This window comes from Schistosoma haematobium, chromosome 4 (assembly GCF_000699445.3).
Source record: "Schistosoma haematobium chromosome 4, whole genome shotgun sequence".
NCBI lineage: Eukaryota > Metazoa > Platyhelminthes > Trematoda > Strigeidida > Schistosomatidae > Schistosoma > Schistosoma haematobium.
Genome location: NC_067199.1, coordinates 32,283,153 through 32,296,506, shown reverse-complemented (window position 1 = coordinate 32,296,506; position 13,354 = coordinate 32,283,153).

The window sequence follows — 13,354 nt, the reverse complement described above, 5'->3', positions numbered from 1 at the left end:
AGGATTTGACTCTAATTAGATCGTATGAACGTTTGCTGTCGAAATAAATATCCTGACTATTCTCGTATATCTTTATCGAGTTAATCCTCGTTGAGTGAATAACGGAATTAAATAAGTCAAATAACGAGAATGGACTTTTGAATACATATATTTTGTATATGAACCAAATGGAATGGAGTGAAGTAAGACGACGCTCAGTGGATAAGGCATGTGAGCCAACTTCATTTAGTCAAGCGTTAATCAATGATTATAGTCACACAAAAATAAGTTACAGACATGTGATGAATAGGATAAGAAGTGTACACATACATATGCGCTTATGTAAAAACTGTCAAGATTGATAAACGAATAATTAACAAGGTCAAAATGTGACTCAAGTGGAATGAATAGATTGGCCTGTCCGAAAGCTAGAATAAAGTATATGGGCTTAATATAATAACCGCCACTACAATATTTCATCTAATTGATAGTTATATATGAAGAATATTTGATAGCATTATTCTGTTAAGATCATCATAAACAGATTTCATTTTAGTCCATACTACTCATGTATAAACAAGAGATCATGAGTTGAAAATTTATTTTATTCGTATAAAATTGATGTAGTGTTTATTTAGTAAGATTTTTTTTTCAGGATAGGATTGTCGATTTCATGCTGAACCCACCTTGTTTACTCGGGCTTAAGAATGGCAGTTACCATGGTAGGGCTCATGGTGTAATTTATATCTAAAATATTTCTTGAACAATTTTGCTATTATTAATACTGGTTAGTATTAAAGTCTAGTCGATTAATGGTAGTTCCAATTTTGTGAAAATATGCTAAGTCGTAAATTGGTTGAAACTGCAAATATGAGGTATTCGATACTGACTTCGTTGTTTATTAGCAATATATCCTCTTCAAGATGATAAACATTCTAAACTAGTACTCATGGTGCTTTGTATGTATCTCAATGTAAATATAAGCATTTCTTTTGATATTTTTTCAAACTGAGGATGTTTTTCTATGGAACTTAAAATGTGAATCCAGCAAGTAGGTTTCATATTGTTAAGGGCTTGTTATTGAAACATACTTCCATCTATTCACATTTTAAACTTTCTAACAGAGATATCGACTCAAACACACATCAGTAAAGAAGTAATTTACATATTAAGTCATATTAGCAAATTGTAGTACCAGGAGTTTTTAGTCGTTGATAAGGCTTAATATGATTTTGTTATTAAGTTTCCAAGATAAAAGATGTTAATACTTTACCAAAAAATCAAATCTACCATACTACTTGTAACTAGGTAATAAGTCAAAATGAATATGGTTCTTTAGAGAAACAATGTGTATATAATGAATATTACTGAATAGTGTTTTATTAGAACGTAAAAGTTGTCAATTGCTCTCTTGTTTTACAGTAGTAGTTTCTACATTGATTTTAATGTATAGCAAATATCTTTAAAAAGCAAATTCTACGAAAACACTGAGTAAATAAGAACTTCCATAGAAGTTGCTTTCATATTAATCTAGTTTTCAGATTGTTTACATCTTGTTTTTGTTTGGATAACTTAGTGTATTCTCATTACAATTGTATTATGGTTATACAGACTATCAATGAATTCTGATAACCTGTATCAAAAGAAACATTATTCCTTCATAATCAAGGTCATTTGTGTAAACTATTCATTCTTTTATAGCTCATTATTAACGGGTCATTTAACTGTGATTGAAAATTTAACCTTTAAATTTTCATCAGTTTGTCTGACTAAATAATTAATTGATGTGTTGAATATATATATATATATATAATACCTCTCTTGACTTCTGTTGTACATTTTTATTAGTTCACTTACTCGTATTACATCAAAGTTGATTAGGTGTTCAAAAAATAAAGTAGATATGACTTTATAAAATATGTAACAAACTAAATAAATTAAAAACGCTAACCTTTTTACTAATTAGACTATTAAGAATAAGGTATAAAGTAATAGTTTTCGCATGAAATCATAGGTCGACAGATGTCAATCAGTACTTCTTATTGAATTCATACTACTTTTTCATATTTTGCGGGTTTATGTTAAAATAATGATGAGTACGTCAATCAAGTAAAGTATCTGCGATATATTTGAACATCGGGAAATTCATATTCTCACTAATATTTCGTTTTGGTATACTACTGTATAAATGCACTAGAAGCTCATGATTAACGTTTCACTGCTACTATGAGATATCCCTAAACTATTAAATTTTTCGTCTGAGAAAGTACACAGCATTCATTTTTTAATTTCAAATAAAAAACTTGATATTAAGTAACAGCTTTTGACGATATTTCTGAAGTATTCTAGTCACTGAGTTGTATCAATTCAAGGCACATAAAAAACTTTTTAGCTAAAGATGATATCGGAATCAATTTTCACTATGAAATTATATCAGTTGGAAAACGTTGAAAATCATGAATTATTGAATGATTGCTTGGCACCAGTTAGAGATGCTACCATACACTACTTCATATAGGATTAAATCTGGAGTATTATAATATTTGAAAGTATTTGAATTATCGTATGAACTAGGAATCCCAGAATTAACGCAATTGAATCAAGAAGTAATAGATGAGCACAAACGAATGTATTGCGTTTAGAATTCGAAATCGAGCATTCAACAAGTACAAAGGTATCATTATTTCATTCAAACACCACAGGTATTTCGGTCTCTTAGCAACCGCGATACCCTTAAATCATGTTGACAAGATAATATTAGCTAAATGAAGAATTAATACAGCTATTAAGTGGACTGGTTGTCTTATTACTTTTTTGTCGAAAACTCTTTTTTAACACCAAGTGTAATTACTTGAATTGACAGTTGAGTTTGATCAAAGGATCTCTTAGCTTTACTTTATAAGATGATAGACATTTGCATACATTGACCAGAGTTCATACAAAAAAACAGTTGTTTAATTTGATGTAAGTCTGTGATATAATATCGTTCTATAGGGAAATCAAACTATAAATTCACATAGTAATCTAATATAATTTATCATTAATGGACATTTTAATTGTAAAGAAATTTCTTTGAAGTTATCTATTAATAGCCACCAGTGATTCTTTGAGAAGAAATCATTATTCACTAATACAGATAAATGAATGCTTCTATCAATTTTGATTTCAAATATAATGAAGAAATAACAAAATTTCTTTCATTGACATTGTCTCCTACTTCATTAATCAATTAAATCCATTTTCTTTTTTCTCTAAAGTATATTAGACAAAGACCATGGTTATTTGTTTGTATGTGTTATACTATACCCCTTGTATAAGGTCACAGAAATTAGAGCACATCAACAATAAATATAGTGAAAAGAATAAATTCTAAAATATCTCCTCTAATCACTTAAGAAAATCAAACTGTGATAGAGATTAGTAATATTTTCGTTATTATTATTTTGTTACCTTTCGATTCATATGGATTATTATTTTCTTTGATCATATCTACCTTGCTTCTATTTCTCCTTTTTCTGTTATATTTTATTTGTATTAATAGGTGTATCAATCAAAATGAGGTAGTTATTAATTATCTTTAACCATTTGAAGTTTCTATCATCATCATCATCATATTGTCTAACATCTGTTGTATATATGCCTATGTGTGCGTGTGCATAAGTACTAGGATTATAATCCGGTCATTCATTTATCCACATGGCCCTTTTTCTTTAATATTAAGGCGATTTGGCTTTTAAAAAGAACATTGAATTAGTCAATCAGTCACATTTTTTAGGAAAATAATAATTAATCTGAAGAAAAAATAGGAATTTAGTCAGGAAATGTATGCGAAGCTTAGTTCAGGATATCTGATTTATACTTATTTCATGTTGAGGAACTTTTAAACCTTAAATTTAATTTCCATAGCATACTTGTTCTCATCTGGAAGGTAACTATTAATTAAATAGAAATCAGTTTGATATAAACAGCTAAAAATTACATTTCAGTATCTTTTTATACCATAATGAGAGTAATCTTTAATCTTTACGAGATGCTCAGATTACTTTTTTGTTTCGCTTATGAAAATAACAAGTGACTGAGGATTGTAGTCAATAATAACTACTTAGCTCTGGTCATATCATAATGATCTAATTGCCAGATGACTACTCCGGTAGTATACATATGAACTTAGTGGCGATATACATGGGTAGACACACTTTAAATAGTTGTGCGATTCAAAATGGTAATAGTTAACTGCGGAACGTACGTGAAATCAAGTGTCAGAAAATGTTTGACGAATTAATGAACAAAGTACAAATGTCACAGTTATTAATTGGACTTCTCACAAATGAGATAAGTCAGTAGTGTGCTAAGTGAATATTAACTGAGTATGGCGTAGGAGAGATATCCGTCTATCAACCAAAGGACATGTTTACTGCGCAGCAGTTCGTTCCGTCCTACTTTATGGCAGTGAAACATGGCCGGTAAGAGTAGAGGATACTCGTAGGATACTAGTATTTTATCATAGGTGTCTTCGAAACATTGCTCGTATATCCTGGGACCACCGAATAAGTTATGTAGTTCTTAGGAAACGGGTACTAGGTAACGATGGTAAATCAATCGATGAAGTAGTGAAACTTCATCAGTTGAGATGGCTGGAACACGTGTTACGTATGCCCAACCACCGACTACCTCGACGTGCGATGTTCAGTGGTATAGTAGTAGGTTGGAAGAACGCTAGCAACCGATGGTTAGAGACCCTGAATGACATGGCTCAAAATCGTTTGCAATGGCGCAGGTGCATACACTCTTTGTGTTCTCCCATATTCTAATCTTCTGAATTCTTCATGTCCGTTTCTTTTTCCTCTTTCCAAATTTATTTCACTGGATTATACTCCTTGAATAACATCTTCAAACCCTAATCCTTCCGATTACTGCTTATACTTTTACTACCTTTCCCGCTATGGGGTTTGAATTGACAACTGCATGTTTGTGCTAATGTGGTGTGGCAACTTGAACTGATGTACGTATGTACGAAGTTCTACGTTGTTACTGACTGACTGAACTGAATATAAACTAACTGATCATATGATAGTAATTAGTAGTAATTTGTTAAACTAAAAAAACTAATTTTCTACTGGTTTTAAATAGTCTTTTAGGTGATGAAAGATTTTAAATGTTTTCGTCTAGTAGTTACAAATGGAATACTTTACTTTATAAGTTGAAAACATTCATGAAATTTACTTGAATTTCACAGTTTATAGACGATAAAATATTATTTCCCTCATTTTCCGTATTCTTGTATTGGCAAGACTATAATTTATGGACGAACTTATCAAATATTATTGGCTCAAAATTCATATAATGACAGGTCTTGGATTTTGGCTCAAAATTCATTTATCCATTTGGTTAAATAGCGTTTTGGTATTATAGCTGATGTCAATTCGTGATGAAAACTTTAAATCTAATTTCTAACCTTAACCATCAATTGTAAATCCTAATTTTAATCCTTCACACTTCGTTCATAACTGTCATTTATTCCTAGATATTAGCTGGATACTCTCAGGGTCACTTTAGCATCGCTCATAGGTCGTCTATAAATTGCAGTCTTACTCTTGTGTCTCATCAAAAATTTACAAACAAGTGTTGAATACCACTTGGTATTGTTAGTCTTGTATCTTCCCATTGAGGTTTAAGACTGCAAATGATCAGTCTGTCAATGGGAAGATACGAGCCAAACAATACTAAGTGAATTTAAATTCACCCCATTGCACAAGCAAGTGGCTATCAGGACTCAGTAGCTGAGTGGATAACGCGATGGCGTTTGGAGCGAATGATACTGGGTTCGAGTCCCTGAGTGAACATCAACTCTGAGATGCAGGTGCGTCCAGCTGACGAGTCCCAAATAGGACGTCCTGGATTTCACTGCTAGCCACTATCCATCATTGCTTACAAAAAACTGTTGAATATATTTATTTTTCATTTGGGAAACTTATTTTCTATTGATAACGAACAAAAGCTGAGTAAATGATAAGAGATATCAAGAGTGATATTGTCTATAATCTTTTGTAAATAAAAACAAAATTTTCTAGAAAAATGGAATATGTTGTTGCATTGTTACTAAGGTTATTAAGTATCTTCACAAATCATTTATTTATTTATCTGGTTTAGTCAAATGTACACTATATAAGTAGAAAGAAAATATAATACATAACATTTATAGAATTGAGTTTTTTTTTTGAAGAAAAATTATACTCTGTAGGATAAATCTGTACTAAAAGAAGTATAGTTACTTTGGGCATTTTAAGAAATCTGTATGAATTTTAAGATATTCTTTACATAGAAACAAAAAAAATGAACCATCTTTGTACTCAAAGAACAATAATGAAAATAAGTGTTTTAATTAAATCTTTATGTACATTAGTAATTAAATGTTTAAGGATAGTTGAGTGTGTCTTAAAATTTGAATTACTTCAAGTAATTCATGGTTATGAATTAGATTTTCTTTAAAACTTTTATTATAAATAGAGAGTTAGTATATAAGGATATTTGGTCTTTAATACTTCAATATATAATTTTCCAGAGTTTTATTTATCATATACACTTTTTTTGTTTGATGCATATTAGATATCAGTGTAGGGGTTGTGAAGGTTAAGTTTTTGATTGAGATCATGAATCGATTGATGTTAGACCACCATTGAAAACCTGGAAGCACTGCACGGCCGTTTCCCCCAATAGGACGAAATGGCCGTGCAGTGCTTCCAGGTTTTCAATGGTGGTCTAACATCAATCGATTCATGATCTCAATGAAATGCATATTAGACATTCAGAATGTTTATTGTTAAAAGGATAAACTAGCTTAACGAAGTTTCTTCGTTCTGAATAAGATAAATTGCAATTATTTTGTACTACATAATAATTTGTAAATGAGATTAAAAAATCTGATTTTAACGATCCTGATGATGTACTTAGCTTTGAAATACTGAAAACTTTTTGTTATTGTTTACTTTCAGAAAGATAGGAAATGTGTTTCACTTAACATACATGCCAGACTACTGGAGTATATATGTAGTTCAAAAGAAACGTTTACATTGATTATGAAAATAAAAATGTAAGTATTGTGGTGTAGTAGTATATAACGGTAGTCAGGTATAGCATGTATTTCAGTAGAAGGTCGATGAGGAAAGAACGAAAACGGAATGCAATTGGTTTGAAAACGCATGAACAATGAAATCTGAGACAATGGATTGATATTTCTAATAGGAACAGTCAAGTTTGATATTTTGCTCCGTAATTTTGTACTCAAATACACTCGATTGTCCCCACTCGTGTTCTGTTCACTACAGTATTACTAAAGATACTAAAAAATTGAAGAAGTAAACCTTTTGCAGTAAAATAATTCAGAAAGTCCACAGAATGAATCCAGATAACTACAGCACACAGTCATTTTAACAACCTTCATCTCAAATAAATGCTCCTAAAATTGTTTTCAAGTTCAGTGTACATTTGAATTCTTAATCTGTATTTATCTGGCTATAAGTGACTTTTAAGTGGTTATTATGTTTTTGTGATTCCCTCATTGAAATATCAAAAAATTGAGCCATATTTTAAATAGATGAAGTACTAGTACCCAATAGAATATATTTCTGGTTGTATATTACATTTTAATCATTGTCTACAGTATGATAGAAACTTCAGACCTGTCATAAATGTATCATTCTGTATCAGATTATTTCTAATATTATGTATGCCATAGTCGAATTCAGTTAAATTTTGATCTTGTGAAATGATTATAATTATTCAGATGAACTAATGGTTTAACATATTTACTCTAATTTAGTAAGTTTAGTCTTCTTGTTTAAAAGTAATCACTAATCGGGTATAATGTTGGAACTTAAGAAATTAAACTGATTAGGTCTACTTTTCAGTTTTTATATATTAGCTAATCGCTTATATTTTTCAGTTATTTAGCCTATCGTTAAGCGTCAATCCAAAACAGTATTTCAGAATTCGTACAAATTTTCAACAGGATACGATTATCTTTAATGAGAAATCAACTTTGGAGTGAACGTGTGATAACCATGAAGCTGTTGGATTGACAGATCTTACCATCACACACGGTTATAATGGAAGAGACAAAAGACAACAATGATCAACATAAATTTTGAAAAATTGTGTTAATTACATTACAATACAAAAAATAGTCTTGTTTGGTGTTAAGTATTAATGTGTGATGTATTAACAAAATTGTTGAGAAAATGATTTCTTATATAGTTGAATTTATGAGTCGATCTAAGCCAAACCACCATTGAAAACCTGGAAGCACTGGACGGCCGTTTCGTCCTATTGAGGGACTCCTCAACGGTGCTCATCCAGGACCTTCAGTTTCGCACACAAACGCTTAACCTCCAAACCACTCAGCCGGCATCCAACGGTGTTAATGTATAACTTTGATTGATCAATGAATGGTTGCGTAACTACTCATCTGTTATCTGAGTTAGATACTTGTCTCTACCCAACACGGATTGGACTCGAATGTTTACAGCTTCTCACTAGCACTCGAGGAAATCCATTTTGAGGCCAGTCGCTAGTGAGCACATGATGATTATTATTAGAATTTGTAGAGATTGTAATAATTTTTTTTATATAATTCAATCCCATTTTCTAATAATTTGATGATATCAGCTACCAACTCTATCTCACTTAATTAAGGCAGTAATGTTATTTAACAAATTTCCACAAACTAGACTTGATTAAACATCTGATAAATTTAGTAACCTTGTATTTACTTCTATCTCATTTGTTTTATTGTAGTACATTTCTTCATAATCACATATATATACAGGAATTTATACAATTGATACGTTTATAATCAATTACTTGTATTATTTATGCATCAATATATAATCTGCTTCATCGAACTTATTGACCTTATGATTAATTTATCTGTTCATAAATGCGTAAGTTCAGTTAATCTATTCTCTTACGTATAATATATGAGTGAAGAAAAAAAAGAAGAACATATTAAGAGAGAGACAAAGAAAAAAAAAGAAAAACAACATGAATGGAATAAATGAAGAAAAAGAAGCCAAAATGCAATCTGCTAAAAACATTATGTAACACATTTTCACTTGATTAATTAATTGAATACCTGATTCATTTCATTTATTTCTATCTAGTTTATTAACTATTCTTGTAACGAATTACTTATTATTATTAGGAATAAGAATAGATAAGGATAATAAAATTAAAGGGAATGCATTGAATTCTAAATAAGAAACAGGTTGATCACGGTTGAATGATGGATAAATTGAATGAACACAAAAAACACATGTATATAAATATCAATAAAGTTAATTAAAATGTAACTGAGCATATTAACAATGATGAATAAAATGATTTACTCATTATATTATTCTTTAAAACAAATATACTTTTAGAAATTTCACTGGTTGAAATCATGAGTCAATTGAAGCTAGACCAGCATGGAAAACCTGGAAGCACTGGATGGCCGTCTCGTTCTAGTATGGAACTCCTCAGCAGTGCGCATCCACGATCCCGCGCCCAGCGAGATTCGAACCCAGGACCTATGAGCCTCGCGTCAAGTGCTTAACCAACTAGACCACTGAGCTGGCCGACATCCAACGGTGTTAATGTCTAACTTCAACCAATCCACGAAGTTGCACCACCGTACACCATTGTCTTCAGTGATTTGATATCTCACAACAGACCCGATTGAATTCCACTGGTAACGGCTTCTCACTAGAACTCCAGGAGTATCTCCTGAAGTCAGTCACTAGTGAGGAGATGATTATTATCGGAATGGGTTTTGTGGAGATTTTTTTAGAAATTTCACTGGTTGAAATATACTTTTATAATAAGAGGTTTTGTGGATATTGTAGTAATTTAGTTGTTGAATTCATGAGTAAATTGAAGCTAGACCACCATGGATCACACGAAGTGATCTCGTGGATGCGCACTGTTCAGGATTTCCATACTAGGACGAAACGGTCGTCTAGTGCTTCTAGGTTTTCCATGGTGGTATAGCTTCAACTGACTCGTGATCTCAACTCTTGAAATCAAAATGTACTTCATACTATTCATACTCATCACGTAAACTATAAGCTGATTTTTTTATAAATTCTAAAGTTTCTAGGTTTCAATGTAAAGATAATAATAAGTGGACAGTACTAGAAATTTAATTATTAAAAAAAGCTATACAATTTTTCCAACTTTTCAATCAATCTTCAATTAGCATAGTCCTATTCACAAGGAAATTATTTTATTCTTGGATTTATTCAGGTATTCATACATACTTGAATACTGTTAGTCATTATTAAATGAAAACATTGGAAGTGAGGTCAAGTACATGTTACTTGTAGAGAAAAACACAAGTACTTATATAATTCACATGAAATTTAAACACGAAACATGTATACTTGAAAAGCAATTCGAAATGTGACACTATATTTACAGATAGAATTAAGATAACTAAGGTAAGACCGATGTTCGTGATAGTTTATAATACAAATATTCCCGGAAAATACAGTGAAAAGGCATGATAGTTCTACAAGATTAAAAAGGATCAATCAACAAACAAACCAAAATTCTTTAAATGAAAACAGGTAATACAATAAGAATGAATGCTTATCACAATAATTCAACAAATGATTATGATTTATTACACTGTCTAGTTTATTTATTGACAGTTAAATAATTGATCATAAGACAGAGTGATAAGTTCAGTGACAAGAAGGTTATGGCTAGGATATTATATCAGTGTATCATGACAATAAAGATGTGTTATGCGGTTAAAAAAAGGTTAAACAGTAAATAGGTAATATTCAGTTGTTGTTTATTTTGAGTGACGAATTATTATTTTTTCAATAGCTGATATCTAATATCTTTTTATAAGTACACATAATATAATTTGAATATGTGACCACTGTCACAGAACAATCAATTTTTTTCCATAAATTAAACACAAATGACAAAAAGTTCCATATATTGCTATTTCGAACTCCCATTATTCGAATGAACTTTCATTATGAATGTACATTAAATTTTAAAAAAACAGTAAAAGTGATATCGGAAAATAGTCGTTTTAATGCAATATAATGTTGGTGTTAGACACTATCACCATTGGATGACAGTTCAGTGGCCTAGTAGGGTAAGCGTTAGTGCGCGAGACCGAAGGCTCTGGGTTCGAATCCCGCGAGCGGGATCGTGGATGCGCACTGCTGAGGAGTCCCACGATAGGACGAAACGGCCGTCCAGTGCTTTCAGGTTTCCAAACGTGGTCTAACATCAATCGGTTCATGATCTCAATCAAAAAATATAATATGAAGTTTGTTTCGTCTGGAATTAGTTTCTATCATTATCTAGAAAACCAATGAAAAGTAAAAAGGTTCGAACAAATGTTACGTCGTAGTTTAAGTCTATTCAATGGTGCTTACTCACAACTTTATATATGATTGAAAGTAAAGCCTTTACTTGCTTACGCCTGTTACTCCTCGTGGAGGAGCATAGGCCGCCCACCAGCACTAAAGCCTTTAAGTTTCATATTTTTAGATTATTGAATGAAAATTCAATGGTTCTGATTTTTATCGTGAGTAAACTTTAGACATTGTCTTAAACATTAGTAGGTGGTCATTAATTCTAAACTTAGATTTGTAATTAAATGATAATTTTTCCCCAGTTATTTTAATTAGAAATATATTAGATTTCTTCGCTAAGTTTGGGTAGCGGTAGTTCAGTAGTTACGCAGTTCAATTTCTAGCTATTAAGTCCCAAGATTGAACCCAACAATCTCAGTCTATTTCAGTTTGATCTTGGATTATGACTTGAAATCATGTACACATATCTGTACCCGATAATAGTGAATGCGTAAATAAATAAATACCAACTTTACTTTAGATTATCAGCAAAGTTGGATAGTGGCTAGCAGTGGAATACAGGTCGTACGTTTCGTCCTATTTGGGACTCGTCAAACGCCATCGCATTATCTTCTTAGCTGCTGAGTCCTGATAGCCACCTGCTTGTGCAATGAGGTGAAGTTATATTCATTTGGTGTTGTTTACTTGTATCTTCCCATTGTTATTTAGGACTGTAGTTGACCAGTCTGTTATTGGCATATGTGCATACTGTGTGTATTGCCTCGATATTGCCTTAATTCACAAGTATTACAAGCAAAGATCAATGATGTTTAGCAGTGGAATTCAGGATGCACTCTTCGTTCTATTTAAGACTTGTCAGTTAGATGTACCTGCATCCTAGGGTTGATGTGCTGAGAATTCGATATTGTACCAAAATATAATATTGAATGAAATCATTAACAATAATAATAATAATAATGTTCACTCCAAGACTCGAATGCTTGTAAATTAAGGCAATACACACAGTATGCATATATACCAGTAATAGACTAGTCAATCCCAGTACTAAACATCAATGGGAAGATTCAAGTAAGCAATACAAAATGAATTTACTTTAGAATACTTATATAATATAATCAAAAAGAAGTTTTCATCTTGATCTATTTGTTTGTTTGTTTATTTTTGTTTTACATAAACATATGTACATGAATAAACCTACTAAATTTTGTTTTGTAGATAACATAACAACTCTATATACATTTCTATTCATATTTATTCCATGTAACTTAATAATCACCATTGTCATTAATTATTTCATAACAGAATGTTAAACACAATAATTAAGTTTAATGTTTCAACTTAGTTATACATTTTTAATTGTATTCCATGGAATGTAATTAAAATCATCATTACACCCATTGTCTATTTCAAATTAAAAAACAAAAAAAGAAAAAAGAAGAAAAGAAAAAAAAGAGAAGAGAAAAGAAAAGAACATAACATTTCACTAATTTCTATTACAAACACTTTCATAATTCAAAAAGAATTAAAATAATTATAAGTTGCATAAAATTACATGCTAAAACATTTCTTCATCATAAATAATACTATTAACATAATCTTTTCAAATAAGAATCATATTGTTCAATGTTTAATCACACTATCTAAGGCTAAATCAACATTGAATCTATTGAATTGATATTATTTATAAAATTTTAAATAAGGAAATTATCAACCAGATAAAACTAAGTGTATTCTTTACAATAAGTGTAAACTATAAGAAATTACGGTTACTTTTACTTAGTAACCCTACTGTTAAAACTATAATGACTATTATTACTATTATTATTATTATTATTATTATTATTATTATTATTATTATTATTAGTTAATATAATCTATGTAGATTTATTTCATGTTATTCAATCATTTAAAATTGGTTAAGTAATTACAAAATAAAGTTCCGTCAAAATGAGTTCACTTAATTGTAAATATAAATAGTATCTTAACTTTTTCCCCTTATT